Below are 17,451 nucleotides of genomic sequence, written 5' to 3'. Positions count from 1 at the left end.
GGACAGCCTCGGCAGTGGGTGCGCGCCGCTCCGGAGTTGGGCTCACTAAGTGCCGAGAGCGGCTTTGCCGGAGGTTCCTTCCCTGGCGCCGCGGAGCATCTCCCGCTCGGGCAGGGCGGGGGGCGCGGGGTGGGAGTGCAGCGCAGCCGCGGCAGGAGGGAGGGAGAGAGAAGGGGAAGGAGCGCGCCCGGAGCCCCCGGCCGGCTCTGCCGTGCCCTGGCCGTGCCCGCGGCCGGCGAGGCTGCCAGGGACTTGGCTGCGCTATCCCGGAGGATAGGCTGCTGAGGCAGCGATGCCCGGAGCCCTCGCGAACGCTTGCTGCCTTCTTTCTCCCCCTCACACCCCCCCGCACCCCGCTCCTCCCTCCCTCCCTCCCTCCCTTCCTTTTTTTTCCCTTTCGCCGATGCGGGGAGGCGGGCACGAGCCGCGGCTCCGCAGCGCAGCAGCGCTTTCCCCGCGCGGGGAGCCGCGGCCGCGCCGGGCGGGCAGCGGCGGCCCCGCTCCCGCGCTCCCCCCGCTCCTGCGCAGGCAGCGCCGCAGCCGCGCTGGCCCCGGCGGGCGGAGCGGCGCCGCCGCTGCCCCCGCGCCCGCACGGACCCCGCGGGCCTCTCTGCCAGAGGGCGGCGGCCCCCGGCCCGTCCCGCTGCCCGTCGCGGCCGAAAGTTTCCCGGCGGAAGGGGGTAAGTCGGGGGCGACGGAGGGATGCGCAGGTGGGGGGGGATGCTGGAGCTGCCCTGCCGCGGCTCATCGGGCTCAGCCCGAGGCTCCCACCCTGCTGGGGAGAGGGCAGGGCTCCACGGCCGGAGCCGGGAGAGCCTCCTCCAGCGAGGATAGATACTCATCTCTTCCTCCCCTTCCCCATCGGTCCCTGTCGCCAAGCAGAGGAGAGACGGTGACCTCAACTACTGTGGTGTCGCTTTGAGACGCAGGGTTAATTTGTGAGGGCCAGTAGTGGCTGAAATGCAGCGCTCAGACTTTAATATCTGCATATGGTAATGGGTAAAATAAAGGAACCCGTTAGTATTCCGCCCCTGTAATACTTGGCGCGGGAGAGCCTGCTGCTCCATCTCATTTCCGAGCTCCTCTGGGGGAAGCGGAGTGGTGCTGGGTGCCTTCCCCGCTGCCTTTTCCCGAGTGCCTCAGCCCTTCAGGCATCGGGGGAGTCTTGCGGAGGGGAGACGGGAAGCTCCTTGCCTTGCAACCGCAAAGCTGCGGAGAGACACCTTCTCGGGCTCGGAAAGCCTCGGGAACGCTCTGGGAGTGGGATTATGGCAGGAATCAGCAGGGTAACCCCGGTGCCCGGCTCCTGGTAGGTGATGTGACTCTGCTGCCTACCTTTCACACACCACAGTGATTTTATCGATCCCTGTGGCTGATGCGAGCCCTGTGTTTGAAATGTTGTGCGAACTTGAGGGATGTACGGTGAGGTCAGCCGTGGGGGTTGGAACCTGAGCGCTGGGATTACCTTGGGAAGAGCAGGACCGAGGTGTGGGTGGTGTCATCTGGGGGCACACGCCGGGAGAGGCAGCCGCCGGCTTCCCATCCCCTCTGCGTGTTTCGGCAGTGGCCATTAATGATGATTGGATGTTAATTCGGAGGGAGGGGTATGGTAGTCGAAGGGGTTTTTGGATGTAAATCAATGCCCGTTGACTCATTTGGGCCCCGCCGAGGTGTGGGGGGAAGCCCCTGTGTTCGCAAGGCGGGCTGCTCCTACTGCCATCATCAAAAGTTAAGGTGGAAACATTTCCGTGTCTGTTCCCACCCACCCCCCGACGGGAGGAGGTTCGTGACATATAAATTTCTCAGACTGCTCTTTGGGCTGTCTGCGTGTTAAGCAAATACGTTTCTCACTTCGACTGAGAACAGTTTTGCTCTCTGATGAGTGGAAACTGGGGAAAAAGAGACATTTAAAAATAAAATCAGACTGTATAGCTGGAGTGGTAAAGCAAATGTTCTCGAGATCCCACGTAGCAAGCTGGGGATGAATGCAAACTGTTCCTGCCGTGTAACTTTTCCAAATTCAGTTCTGCCTGAGATGCGATCTCCTCCTGCCTCGCAGCAGAGCCTGGAGCGCGGAACGGGTGCGAGGATGCTTTTCCCAGCGCCCTGAAGGGGCAACGGGAGCGTGCTGGCACTGCCGCAGGAGTGACAGCCTTGTCACACGCGGAACCCGGCACCCACAGCAGCGGCACGGGAGCCCACCCTGCTTTCAACTTTCTGGTGTGTCAAAGCTTTGTGAAATTTGAGGCAGGTTACTCCCAAACCGAGGACTACTGGCTCTCCCCTCTGGCTTCAGCTGCTGTGGATGTGGCAGGCCCCCTTATGTCACCCTCAGTGTCTGTAGGTGGCACGTGCTTGATTTTCAGGGGAGTGACCGGTGGGCAGGTAAAGGGACACTTAAATCGGGCTTGTTCTTGTTTTTATTCAAAGCTTGACGTGCAGCCTTTCACAGCCTGCTTTTTCTTTAACTTCCCAATGACAACATGTGCTCATATCTGGAAAAGTGTTAGTGTATCCAATTCCTTTGGCAAAATGGGAATGGTTGGTAGAGCAGCCTGCTAAACACCTTCAAGAGTGAGCGCTTAGCTCAGTGTGCGTTTTGCAGCAGAAGAGGTTCAGTCAGCTGTGTTGAGACCGTGGTTATCACTCATTCCTCTGCCAGTGAAGCATCATATCAACTGTGTAAATGAGCTTCTCAGATCTGGGCTCTGCTTTTCTGTACAGAGATGGAAGCCTGAAGCACCAAGTGTTGAGCTGCTGCTGTGCGTCCATGTGTGGGATAGCTTGGGGTTGGTGGCTGTTTAGGACAGCTGTGCTGCAGTGCTGGGTGGGCATTTGCTGTAGACTGAAGCTTTGTGCTTCAGAAGCTTGCCACAGGACTGAGTTTTGCCAGGGCTGATGGAAGGGCATGGACATCAGACAGGAGTTAGAACTTGGCTTGAGTTCTTTTTCCTCAATTTATAAAATAAACTTCCATAAGTTCCTTATGTATTGCTTCAGGAACCACATTTTCACGTGGTGGGACACATCTTAAAAAGTGGTCTCCCTTGTTTGCTGTTCCTTTCCTTCTTCCCATGCCTTAGCAGCCTGAAATCCATGGAGATTTACTCCTGAACCCTGGGATTTAAGTACTTCGTTAATAGCTTCAAATGAGGGACATAAGTTGTTAAAACTCTGCCCCTGGTTAGCAAGCAGCTGAAGGAAATGAAACCAGTAGCTTTACACTTTTCCTTTCATGGCTTTAGTAAACTTCTGGTAGCAATTCAGCCTTAGTCTAAATGCTCTCAAACAGGAAAATAACATGAACAGTAGTGTTTCTCTTTTTTTATTTTGTTTATTTTATATTTGTGTCTGCATATGGGCCTCTGTCCAGCCAAGCAGCAAAATCTGAAAATAGTAAAATCTGCTCTTAGTTCAGTTTTAACAGCAAGTCTGATACAAACCCTTTGGTTTGGCAAAGAGAATCTTTTTACCCATGAAGGATCGTTTTGGATCATCTTCATCCAACCTTCAAGTAAACTTAACAGACTTCTGGCAAAATGAAGCATTGGGGCTTTTTGTGTGTGAACCAGCTGTTTTTCTCTTAAACTCAGAGTGCACAGATGAAAACTGATATGTTAGCCAATAATTATTTACTTCTTGGTATTTGAAACATGTGGAGGGATAACTGAATAGTGGAAGCTGGAAATCTGGATCAAGCCAAAATGCTGCTTGAGAATTAAACCCAAGTTTGCTTGTTCTGTCCTATTAATAGTTTATAAATTCAGTGTCTGAACCACAGAAAACAGTACTTAAAGTGGCAAGGATTATTGCTCAAAATCCTGCAATCAGAGCTTGCTGTTTTAATTAAAAATAACTAATCAACTGATTGATGAAGGGAAAAAAAGTGCCTTGCAGGTATATATTAATTTTGCTGCTACCAGAGGATTCTATGTGATGCATTTGTTGATGTGAAGTCTTTTGGGGGAAGAGACATTGAGCGCCCAAAAAGCTTGTGCAAGCACAGCAGAGCAGGCTTCTGGGAGAGGAGATGCTCCTGCAGTTTTTCATGCTTAGGTGATTTATTACAAGAGACCTGACAATCCGGACTAACTCAGCAGTAGTGGGAAGTGGTTTGTTTTTGGCAGTTCAGGCAGTGGGTGTGATCCCCTGTCAGTGGCTTGGGGTGTTCCTGAGCTGTTAGGGTTAGGATGACAGGCTATTCTTGGGCTACTGCATGTCTGGCTGGACTTTTATCAAGCTGTAGCTCCAAAGAAGGCGGAACAAGTAATTCTGACGGCTGGTGACAAACCTCTGAAGGAAGAGCTAAAGTCACTTAGAAGAGTGTCTGTTTTGTACATATAAATGTACTGATCTGAACTCTTTACGTCCCCTCTATGCACCCAAAACACACAGCTTTGTGTGTGACAGGGAGAAGGGTGTTCTCCCTGGATTCACTTGGGAAGGGACAGCGAGTAGGGAGAAGGGTGATCTACAGCTGGAGTGGGGCTGCAGCTGCCTTGCATCCCTGTGGATTCCTCCATTGGCAGAAATTCACCCTTGTCAGTGTGATTGCCCTCAATCCTTGGTTAATCCCAGAATCCCAAGGTGGTCTGGAAGAGACCTTAAAGCCCATTCAGTGCCACCCTGTGCTGTGGGCAGGGATATCTTCCACTATCCCAGGCTGCTCCAAACCCCATCCAACTTGGAATTGGAGTTCCAGAGATCATGGGACAGCCACAAAATGTTAAGGACCTGCCTTAGAGATTCCAGGGTGCAGCAAAGCCCAGCACTGCTGAACTGGGATGAGCAAGGGAGCCCCTCTGCCTGTGTGGGAAAGGCAGGGGAAGGTGTTAATTGTTTGGGCTGCATCAGAGGAACTTTGTCTCTGCTGGGAACCTCTTGCAGGGGCTTTGGAGAGCAACTAGAGGCCCAAACAGATGAGTGGTGAGCCTCAATTAGGAAGCTGCAGCAGCAGTGGCAGCAGAGCTGGGATGAGCCAGGTTCCAGTCAGGCTCTCCCACCCTGTGGATGAAAGCCTTGCCCGAGCTGTGCTGGCACCTACTGGGAATGAGCACTGGGAAATAATGCTCCAGGAGGAATTTGCATCGGTGGCATCAAGATTGCAATCTTAGCCTGAAGGTGAACAGAGGAATCCTGGACTTTCTCCCAGTTTTCCTTGGAACTTCAAACAATCCAAGCTTGCCTGTCCTGGATGATTGCCTGAGGAAGGGCCATGGACTGCTGTCCTTCTCCAGCCTGTTTTGTTTGTCATCAAACAATGCCCTGCAACACAGAAAAAAACCAGTTCTAGTTCAAATAAATTCCCTGGAATAGTGCAGTCTGAAGGGCAAGGAAAAAAGAGCAACAGAGGGAGGTTCAAAGGGAAGAGCCACAAAGGCTGCAGCTGTTTTCTGTCACTGAAGTGCTCCCTTATTTTTTTAAATTTAGTTCATATGCTTCATTTTCTAACCCGAACAAACCATTTGAGGTAGTGAGAGAAGAAAGTGAGGTAAAAAGGCAAAGCTGACTGATTAAAGCTGGTGGAAAGATTTCTGGGAGCAGTTTGGGAAAGATGCAAGGAGAAAAATACTCCTGGTAAAGCATTTTGAGGAGCCATCTCAGTAAGAGTAGTGAGTCCTTTCTAAAGTAAATTAAGAAAATTTGCTTAAGAAATTATGCTTAAGAACTGAAATGCTGCTCTGGTTGAAGTGATTTAATTAGTGGGAGACAAACATACAGCCACTGCTTTTACCCATGCTTGTTATTAATTTGGTGGTTGGACAATCAGAATTGGATAGGAACTTGTGCCTAAAATAGCTTTGTTTTTTTCTAGAAATACGCATTAGCACACATTTCTACTTAAAACCAACCCAAATAATTCAGTGTTTCATGGCCTAGGACCCAGGTTGTAAGAAGGAAGGTGTAAATAGCAGTGTCTGAGGATCTGGGAGGGCTGTGTGATAAGGGTTGGTGCTATGATATGTCCATTTTCCAGACTTCTTATTGTTACTGGGGAACTTTCCTGCACAGCCAAGTTGTTGCATTCACTTCATCCATGTGCTGATCACTGTATTTACTTCTTCATTTGGTTCCTTCTCTCATGTTTTAAATAGGTAAAAATACTCCTTTGTTTCCCATTCAAAATCTGGTTCAGTGTCCAGCCATTGGAGGGGTTTTGGTGATTTTTTGGTTTTTTTTTTTTCTTTTGGGAGAGACAACTGCAATCTGTTAACTGCATTTCCTGTGGTGCTTTTGACAAAAACATGAATATTAATCCTGGTGCGAAGAGTAATTTGAATGGCTGATTGCAACAGTTCCAGTTTCCCCCTCTGTATCTGGAGAAGCAGGGCTCCTGTCTCAGCGGGTGCTGTCTTTCACAGGGCATTTCCATGGTTGATTTTGGCAAGAGGGAGAGAACTCCTGTGATCTGATGGTCTGGGTGTGCTGGGAGCTATCCCATGGCAGTGCTCCACAGGGATATTGTGAGCTGTGTGCCATCTCCTAGCACCATGGGAGTGTGGAGCTCCAGATTTCTCTGATGGCCATAATTCACAGCCAGCAGTTCCACTGAGACAGCAGGATGTTCCTTGGACTGGCAGCTCCAAACATGGCTGGGAGGACATCGGGCAGCTTTGTGCTCCCTCTTTGCAGATCTTGCTGTGAACTTGGCCTGTTTGCAGGGTGCTTTCCCAGTCAGGCAAACACCCTGCTCCAATCCCAGGAGCTGTGCAAACTTCAGGGATGGATTTTAGAGCACTGAGAAGGTGGCACTTGGATTATGGGTTGGAGGTGGGCTTGGCAGGGCTGGATTTGCAGCTGGATTTTGATCTTGGAGGTCTATTCCAACCAGGATTCTATGATGATGATTATTATCATGTTTGTGGAGAAAAAGAATCTTTTTCTAAAAAGAGAAATCCATTATGGCCTTTTGGGAGTAGGAGAAGAGGCAAACATTGGTGTGGTTTTGATTGAGCTTTCATTAAACTCAATTTTGAGTGTTCCCTCTAAACAAATATTTGAGTGTGGCTGTACTCCAAGGTTATCTGCTTGAGCACTATGGCAGATCCTTATTCCCAAGATTCTCCCCTGAACAGAACTATGCTTCACCAAGCAAACTCAATTTATGGATTATGAAGTTATTGGGTCTTTTCTTCCAGTTTTTTACACTTGGGTAATATCCAAGTTTGAAATAACTTGGGAACCTTTGGTTCCTGGTGGTGTGGTCAACAACACAAAATAACTTGGGTCTTTCTTCTCTGCTCTTGTCTGCAAACAGAGATTGCAAGTTTGAGGAAACTGTTTGTGAGGCAGCACAGTGGAAGTAATTAGAATATGGTGTATTTAATTTTCCTTGTTGCACCTAGAATGAGTGCAAACTAGAAATGAAACCCACACTCTAATGGAATTAGGTTGTGACACTTCAATGCCATGCGTATGACAAGGAAAAATGAACAACTTGATGCAGAAGTAGATTGCCACTGATTTTTTTTTTTTTTGTTGTTGTTGCTGTCAGAGAAAGGGGAAGGAGATAGATGTGTGAGCACAAGCTAAATTCAAAGAAGCACTGACTGGTTTCTGAATCCATTTAGCTTATGGAGCTTCAAGTTATTTAACATTCACAAATAGGATCTTTAAATCTCTCAAGAGCAGTCTGAACTCTGTTACTCAGATGTCCACTAGAATGAATTTCTTCATAATAATGAAATTGCTGCAGTTTTGATAGTCAAGGAGCTTTCCAGGACTCTCATTTTACTTAAGTTGCTGGACTTTTTCCTTTTTCAGTGCCCAAATCAATCATAGAGAAGATGATAATCTTCTTCAGCAACCTTCCTTTACTACTTTTTCACTTTTTTTTTTTAACTTTCTGAGAGCAATGCCTTTCATTGGAATAAAACTTTCAGTTTAGAAAAAATAAATCTTTTAACATTAAATTTGAAACAAGGTTATTTGCATAGGTCCTTATACCTGAGGAAGATCTGGATAAATGCACCCAGTGAGTTTCAGATGGTTTTGGTTTTTAAGGATATACAGCCTTGAATAAAAGAGGATTCATCACTGGTGAACCACAGGGCTCATAAAATTCACTTTGTATTTTGAAAAACTCCAGGGAATGAGATACTGTGAAAACCCAGCTGGAGTAGGAGAGGAGTGCACAGCCCCAGGAATTCCCCAGCAGCCTCTGTGGTGTCCTTGTGCCTGGCAGCCCCCTCGGGAAGCAGAGGAGAGCGGGGAAAGGCTCCTGCTGGATGGTGTCTGTCCTCTCTGCAGTTGCTCTGGATTTATCCAGAGGTTTCTGTGGATGAGGAAAGGTCAGCAATATGGCACTACAGCAGGATAGGAAAGCTGGCAACCATTGTGGCCTTTTTTCATGTGGGAAGGAAGCTGGGGGGACTGAAGCTACTGAATAGATGAATCAGGCTGCTCATGAAATTCATAATAGATGGAGGCTTTGTCCACTGGTGCTGCAACCTGCTTCCCTTTCTGCTTTAGTCCTTCCTGATTATAACTTCAAACAGCAGTGAGGCAGTGGAAGACAGTGCCTGCATTGCCTCATTGAAGGGAAAGGACAGAGGATTACTGAAATCCCTTAAAAACTCTTTTTTTTTTTTTTTGGGGGGGGGGGGGAGGGTTACAATGATCTCCCTTAGAGTCTTTGACAATGTTCCTATTCTAGTATCTTTGAAGGCAGATTAGAAAAAAAAAAATTGTCCAACTACTAAGGGAGTCTCAAACCAAAGGGATTCATCCATCAGAAATATGGATGTTATGTCCTCTTGCCCTCCCACAATTTTCAGGATGGTGACAAGTTTATGACTTGGGCTGCCAGCCACAGGATGTCATTGAGGGCATGAAATTCCAAGTTCTTTCCAAGGATATCCTTGTATAACTCCTGTGTAAGAAATGAGCAGGTTGTTTTGGTGGCACAACAGGGAACTGTGATGCCAAGGCTACTGCAAAATAAACCGAGTCTTTTCAGCCATGCACATCTGATAAAAGCGGGCACTTTTTGGGTAGAAAGGGATCAGTTCAGGGCAGTTGTTGGGCTGGTTTGAAAGTAATTCTGAACTGAAATGGGGCTGGCATTGGTTGTGCCAGAGGTAGCCCCTTTGTGCTGAGAGGAGATGGTGGTTTGGTGGGGACATGTAAAGCTGGGGAGAAAGTGTCATGTAGCTGGGTAATTTTTCTAGTCCTAAATTTGCACTGAGGAACCTGAATGTTGCTGTAGAATCCTTCAGTCTCTGTGTTTTAGAGTGAAGCAAGTTTTTAATTTGGTGTTAAAACTAACAGCTACAGTTCATAGAATCCCAAACTGGTTTGGGTTGGAAGAGACCTTAAATCCCATCCAGTGCCAGCCCTGCCATGGGCAGGGACACCTTCCGCTATCCCAGCGGCTCCATGCCCTGTCCAACCTGACTTTGGGAACTTCCAGTGATCCAGGGGCAGCCACAGCTTCCCTGGGCACCCTGTGCCAGGGCCTTGTCACCAAAAATTCCTTCCTAAAATCCAGCCTAATGCCCTGCTCCTGTCCCTGTAGATAAATGTCTCTAACCTCTTCACCTCGCTGTTGGAATACTTCAGGTGGTCTGGGAGCTGTCCAGGGTCATGAAACAGCAGAGCTGAGGTCACACAGCAGGGAGAGAGTCCCTGAGACAGGAACGTCTCCTACCTGAGGTTCACCAAGAAATGTGTCCAGTGGGACTGTGAAATCATGGAAAAAAACAGTTCCTTTCCAAAACAAAAACTTTGGAGATTGGTTCACTGCAATTATCTGTGTCCCTATAGTATCTGCTGGAATTCTGCTTTTTGGGATTTTGTGGGAAACCACCTCTGTCTCCTGGTACAAGTGAATGAATGCACATGCTCCAGGTCTAAGTAGAGAGGCATTCATTTGTAATGCAGAAGAAATGATTTTTTTTTTTATTAAGTGCAGTTGTAGAAAAAGTACACAAAAATTTTAATTTTAAGACTGATGTAGATCCATCTTGTCAACCAACATTTGTTTGCAGTTCTTGTACTGCTATATATGATCTTTTAGTAAAATCAATTGCAGCTTAATATTACATGGGAAATTAAGAATAATTAAATCCATCACCGAGGTCCCATTGTGAGCAGACATCCTGAAACTCTTGTTAATGTGCTGGTTTACTCACAGAAACGCTCTTTCCCTTTCACTTAGCCTCCTGATCAAATTTTAACAGGAGGTTTGACATTTACATGACATTCACATCTGTAGGAACACTGTTTCCTTTTCCCCACTGCTCCGTTTTCTCAGAGTTAACATTCTGCTGGAAGCAGTGAGAGGGATTGCAGAAGGGAGCCAGCAAGAAACGATCACTGTAATAAATTGGTTGTGTTCTCCAGGCTGGCTACAACTATTTCAGCCTTCTGGAAGGGTGGGGAAAAGGCTTTAACCCACAAATTGGTGGCAGTTTCTATGGCATTATCCAACAGATTGCCTGGTCGTGGACCCCTTGTTGCTTTTAGCAGAAGGAATTGTGCAGGGTTAGGAATAACATACTGCTTGCTGGTGGTATGGATTTAGATGAGTCTGTGGGGCTGAAGAATATGAGAAGGAGCTGGAAACCTGGGATTAGGCTGTAAACCCCTCAGGGAAGGATGAGGGTGGATGATGCTCTGCCTTGCTGAGCTGTCTGGAGACCTTGGAAATGGGGCAGGGATGAGTCAGGGGCAGTGTTGTGCTCACGGTGTTGAGGAACAATGGAAGCTCCAACAGTACTTCCCATTTTACCTGTTTTTACAGCTATATCTACTGGTGAGTTCTTAAGTTCTCTCCAGAGCCTCCTAAAAGCCTTGGACCCACTTTAGCTTTGGTTCTCCTCAAATCAGAACTGATAGAGGGCTGTGTGTTCCATGGGCATGCAAGAGTGGATTGGTTTTCATGGAAAATGGGGGCATTCCTGTGCTGAAGATGTTTTGTTGCATGCAAAGGAGGAAGGGCATGGAAACATGGAGGTTTGGATGTGAAATCTGAAGCAGGCACTGAAGGAGGGCAGCTGCCCTGGGCATGACCAATACCAGCCTCAGAAGGATTAATCTATATTGCCATATAAAATAAAGGTTTATGTGCAGGTGTTTCTATTTCCCCAGTCTGATGGCCACAGCCTTTCTGGGGAGCTGTATGCCAGCCTCGCCCTGCTGTATGCTTTTTGATAACTGGGTCTATGATTCAATCTTGTTTTCAATTCCATCATAACAATATCATGTCTTTCAGGTGGATATAGAGGTCGAATTAGCAGCCTCTCTCCTTTAAAAAATGCATCCAAATGAAGTTACTTGAAACCAAAACTCCATATATTTCCCAGATCACAGGGTCTAGAATTGTTGGCAGTGGCTTGTTCTCCTGTGGTTAGCATGGAACCATTTACACATTTTAATTGACCCATTCTTATATAATTTCAGGCAGGCCATGGACTTGAAATTTTGTTAAGAACACAAAGTGAGCTTTGCTGGTAGGTCTCGAGATATACAATCAGTTTTTCCTTTCTTCTCCCTTTTTCAATCCCATTGTAACATGTAGCAAGTGTATTGTTCCATTGCTGTTATATTTCCTTCCACAGAACGTAAAAAAAAAAAAAAAAAAAAAAAAAAAAAACCACCTTTGTATACTTAGGAGAAGTGTCAGAGCTCCAAGAATTGGCTGCGTAGTACAATGGTGTCAGCTGGGAGGTGGTGAAGCACAACTAATGAATTTTGGACTCTGAAATCAGTTATAATGAGGAGTTCAGAACCTGGAAAATTATTTTTGAGAGCTGTTAGAAACAAACCCAGCGCTTCTCACCTGCAAGGCTGGATGTTGACACCAAGGTAGGCAGGCATGTCTAATGGCAAAAAATTGGTCATTAGGTTTTAATCTGCTGGGATTGATGTGCATCCTGGCTCCTTTGGAAATGGGTGGAATTAGGGAGCAGGAAGTAAAAACTGCATCTTCTCTCTTCAAATATGTTCTTAGGTAGTGGTCCAAAGTCTTGTTCCCCATGTTCTGTGCCATCCCTGCTTTTCAGTGTTGGTGTATCAGCTTCTTCAAAGAGTTGCACTGCTCTTTCAAATAATGCAGGCTTTAGCTTCTTGTTTTGTTCTTGTATAAAAACCTGAATTTTTTTCCTTGGACTTAAAAAGGAAAAAAAAAATTAAACAAAGAAAACCAAGACCTTCACTGTTTTTGCAACAAGATTATGAAAAAGAACATGTGGAACACTGGCCTAAGAAAGCCTTTAAAGCAGAACCCTTGGCAGGGTCTCTCCAAGAGATCACTAGTTACCAGCCAGCCTTCTGTCCTGGGTTCCTCCAAAGGCATTTCTGATAGCTCTGCTCTGATCACCTGTGCCCTATTCCTTGGTGAGCTCTGTTTGCTTTCTGCCTCTCTTGAGTGGTCATTTAGAAAATAGTTTCCTTCAAGTGCTCAAATAAACAAGTGGCTTTGTTAAAATTCTCATGGGAATTCAGTGCTTGAGGGGACCATTGAGCCTGCCTGGCTGAACATTCCCTCTCACAAAACAAAGCATGTCATGTGTAATATTCCCTCTTCTCAGCCAAAGGCTGATTGCTCAAATTACTCTGCCTCTCTTACAATTTATGCTTGTTTAAGACCCATATTTTCGTATTTGTTATTGTGCCGGTGTTGTCCTTTTGCTGAAGTAGTTTCCTGCCCTTTTTGGTGTCTCCTGCTTCCACAGCCTGTTCTGGACAGAGGGATTATGTTCTTTTTTTTTTTTTTTTTTGCCTGTAGTTTCCCAGAGGGAGCAACCTCTCTGTTGTGAGAATTGCTTTGCTCTCAGCATCATCAAGAGGTGTGAGCGAAGGTTTCGTCTGGGGCTTGAGGATTTTCTGCGTTTAAGGACTTGTTAAATTAAAAAAAAAAAAAAAAAAACCCCTCCGTGTTTTGGAGCTGTGTGGGCAGTATGCAAATGTGCAGTTCCCAAGGATTAAACCAAACTATTTCCCCTAACATTTGTAGTGAGGAAAGTGTGGCTTCTGAGGGTTGGAGGAGCATTGCCAGAGAAGAGTTCAGCAGAACTGCAGAGACAGGGCAGGGGAGAATGTATTCAAACTGGAAGAGAGTAGGTCTAGATCAGATATTAGTAGAAAGTTCTTCCAGTTCCTTACCACCCTCACAGACCACAGGGTGCCCAGAGAAGCTGTGGCTGTCCCTGGATCCCTGGAAGTGTTCAAAGCCAGATTGGACAGGGCTTGGAGCACCCTGAGACAGTGGAAGGTGTCCTTGTCCATGGCAGGGGGTGGAATAGATGGGCTTTAAGGTCCCTTCCAACCCAAATGATTCCATGATTCCCAAGTGCTGCTTAGGGAAGTGCTGAGAAGAGCTGATACCCTCCCTTCCCTCTCTCTTCCAACAGCCTTCACAGTGTAGACACTTTATGGAAAATCTGGGTAACTCTCCTGTTCCCAGCCAGCCCAATCTCTGGGTGTGAGGGACATCTGTGTCCCTCCTTGGATGAAAGAGGCAGGACCAGTTATGTTGCAGCCTTGCCTGGTTCAGGGCAGTTCAAATGCTTTGGTGTGAGGCAGAGCCTGAGCTGTTGCTGTGACCCATGCACCCAGTCCAGCTGGGCAAGTGTCTGATCATAATTCTGTGGGATTTGCTGATGTGGGCATAGATCCATCCCCGCTGGGCTTTTAGGAGAGTTTCCAGGGCACATCTGGGTCTGAGCAGGTTTGGTTGTGTGGTGCCACGAGAGCATGGGCCAGCACTGGGCTGGAGGGTGTCTGACCTGGTACGAAAGCTTCACCTGGTTTGTGCTCACGTGCAGTGTTATTTAGAAATGGTCTGCTGAGCTCTCAGTACTGCAGCCTGGGTGCCTGGTGGTCAGGGCTGGAGCTCGAGCTGGCTCCCATTGGAATCAGCCTTTAGGGAGGCAGCAGCAGGCACTGTGCCTTTTTCCTGGTGCTCTCCTGCAGGATCCTGCTGGCTTCTCTTGAGCACGCAGAGCCAGCTGGCAGGGTGTGTGGGTAAGGAAATTTTCTAGAGCCTCCAACACCAGGAGGCAGGCACAGCTTGGAAGCTCCAGAGGAACAGGCTCAGGTATGACATTTTATTTGCGTAGGCAAGCACCCACTACTCTCCTCCACGCTGCCAGGGTGTTTCTGCAGGCCTGGGGAGCTCTGCTGGAGCCTTTTTCCTTTGCATTTCCATTCTCTTTCCTCTCACACCAGTCCTTCAAGTTCTATTTTCTCTGGAATATGTCCCCCTTAGGATGTTGTACCAAATAACATCTCTATGTTCCAATGAGGGGACAAACATCACATCAGCTTTGTTTATTGCTGCCTCAGTAGGAATATTTTGAGAAGCTGTTGTATTTGCTGGGTGTCTGTGGGTCTTGGGCAGTGAACTCCTCTCATGTTTGCCAGTTCTTCACTGATCTCTGCATCTTTTAGCGTGGTCTTTCCTTCAAAAACTCTGTGTGCATAGGGTTCAGACATATAAACATAGCTGCTCAGAAATTTTTTTCACCTTCTTTTCCCAACAAAAACCTGTATTCCCTATGCTGTGACCAATTACATCATTCATGTCTTGAAACAGGTGAATGTCCTGCAGCAGCAGGATATGCAGTGGGAATGGTGGAGCCTTCTGAAGCCACAGCCAGTCTGACTCTGCCACTCTCAACGCCTTGAACTTGTTCAGTTTTTCTGCTCTTAAGTGGTTGCCCTCATTACCACCTGTGTACCCTCAATTTCTGGATAAATTGTGCATCCTTCATAAGGTCCCCCATAGTTTCTGGGGAACTTTCTGTTTTTAAGACCCTGCTTTTCCCTCATCTGCCATATGACTCCATTCCTCCTCTGGTTGGAATAAATGGCAGAGTAAGGAAAAGGTACCTCAGCTCTGTGTCTGCTGCTCCTCTGGCCTCAGGTTTAACAGCTCATTTTGCTCCAACCTCAGCCTTTTGCTGCAGGCCGTGGTGACATCCTTCCCTTCACACCAAGGAGGAGGGGATGGAAGCAAATGTCTCCAAGTGGTAACACCACAGAAGTTTAGGAGTGTTTTGGTACGCATTCCTCCCCCTAGACTATTATATGACTATCACCACTAATTTCAATTTTGCTCCAGAGCATTGCATCCAATGAGAGAAGAAGGAATTGAAATTCTAAAAGCAGTGTACGTGAAAATAACTTTCACTTCCCCCATTGTACTGGGAGCCATCTTTGAAGAAAATGCTGGTGGCTCAACAATTTTGGGGAAAATCTGAATTTAAAAAGCTTTTCTCTGACAGTTGTGCCCAAATGCAGGCTTGCCTCTGGCTTATTACTGCTCCAGGATGACAATTCCAGCCTGGCAAATAAGACAGATTGAGGAATATAGGAGCCACAGATCCCTCCTCTTTAACTAAATTACCAGTTAGCATCAGGGTTACCTGGACCATTCTCAGCTTTCCCTCAGTTATTGCTTCCAAGAGTGGAGCATTTTTACAACCTTTTAATTTTCTCCATCTTTTTAAAACCCTCAAGAAGCACTGATCAGAAGGACCATTAACATCAGCTCTGGACTAATGAGGAGCACAACTCGTGTGCTGGAGGAATCGATTTGCTGAGCTCCAGTTGTGTTTCTCCCTTGAATTCTTTGTGCTCTCCCTTCAGCTGTCCTGGCTGTTTACTCACAGAACACCCGAGTGAGGAGAAGATGAACTGCTGGGATTCTGCTGCTCAGGCATTGATGCATTGCCTCTCCCTTTATGTTCTTTAAATGCCAGAAATCCCCTGCTTTTTATTTAGAACATCTTTTTAATCTCTTCTTTCATCCATGAAGAAAATGAAGAGCTGAGTTCAACAGTTCTCCTTTTTTTTTTTCCCTGAAGGTGTTTCTTTCCCTTCAGGGGCATCTTTCTGGTATGTTCCATCTCTGAGAAGAAAACAGGCAGAATTTATCCCATATTTGTGTATGAGGATCAATTCCCTTAGTTTTTTTTGATCAAGCAGTTTCATGTGGGTACTTCAACAGGATTTCTGGGTTTTGAAACAGTCATGAATTTGTCCTGACCTTCATTTTATCTGTGTGACATTAGGAAAACAAAAGGATCTAAATAAACAGTAACAGTGAATAATGCTGTCTAAATTGAAGAATAAAATGGAAGAGGATAAACCATCAGTAAATGCACTGGTAAAATGCCCTGGAATAGGTTGCTTACCTTCTTTTTTTGATGTATTGCCTTTTCTGAGCTCAGACGAATACTTATTCCTTAAAAGCAATTTCAGATTCAGTTATCCTTGCAGGATATAACTTTACCCTGTAATGTCTCTTGTGACTAAACTATTGTTTTGGAGGAAAATATATATAAAAAAATAACTTTAAATTTAAACTTTTTGCTGCTGCATTGTGAGGGTTTTTTTTGAGGTAGGAGTTGGAGCAAAATGGTTTTATGATGTCTGTGCTAAAGCAGAACCAGCTGCTCCCCCTGTCTCTGCTCCCAGTTCCAGCACTGGGTGGTTTTGATGCCTTTCTTACATTGTATGTGAAACCCAAATGGTGTTAAAGCCTCTCTTTCCACATTAGCCTATTCCCAAAGCACATTCTCATCTTAATACTGGGTTAGAGGACAGATTCTGGAGAAACTCTGCAGAAAATAGTGTAAATCCTTTGTCAGTCATGTTTGTTGTGTTGGTGTAGTTTATATAAAACTGTGAGTGCTGGCAGAGTGCAGTGTTTTGCACTTCTCATCTTGGAACTTTAAAAAAAAAAATTAAAATCCTGGTCTTTGACTATGAAATAATTAGAAATTACCCTAAGTTGCTCAGGTTGGAGCAACCTGGTCTATAGGAGGTGTCCCTGGCCATGGCAAAGGGTGGGACTGGATGGGCTGTAAGGTCCCTTCCAACCCAAACCATTTGAGAGTTTGAGAAAAAAATAGGCTTTTAAAAGAAGTTGCTTATTATTGGTGAGTTCTGTCCTTACTTACATCTCTATTTCAGGGTGTTCCTTTGAAAAAGAATTGGGAAGAGCCATGATTCTCCATGCTAGATGTGGAACACTTCCACCTGCTTATGTGATTCAGAGAAAGAGAGAAAAATGCTGCTGTTGCTGCTAAGTGTTAGGAGGGACCACAGCTCAGGAAAAGGCAGTGTAGCGACAAAGAAATTAAGTACAGCTTCAGAAAGTCAAATGTCTTGTTAAGTCTGGGCAGAAATCAATAAGAGCTTTTGAGAATGGTGGTATTGAGCATTCTATTTTGAGAAATACTTGTGTCTCTTGGAAAACCAGAGCAAACGGCTACAGCAGTGATGCAGATGAATTTTGCAGTGCCTTTTTTCTTGCTGTGCACATTGGGAAGTCAGGGATGTCTGTCCTGCTGTGCTTCTCCAGCTGTGCTGGGGTTTCCAGGCACCTCTTGGCACCTTGGCTGGGTGGTTTTGGGGAATGTGTTCCTGGTGATCTCTGCAACTGCCTGGAAGGAGGTTGTGGTGAGGTGGGGTCAGGATGTTCTACCGTGTCTCGTGAGA

The sequence above is a fragment of the Vidua chalybeata genome, chromosome 8 (genome assembly GCF_026979565.1).
Source record: "Vidua chalybeata isolate OUT-0048 chromosome 8, bVidCha1 merged haplotype, whole genome shotgun sequence".
Classification (NCBI taxonomy): Eukaryota; Metazoa; Chordata; class Aves; order Passeriformes; family Viduidae; genus Vidua; species Vidua chalybeata.
The sequence above is the reverse complement of the archived record's forward strand: the minus strand, read 5'-3'. Positions refer to the sequence as shown.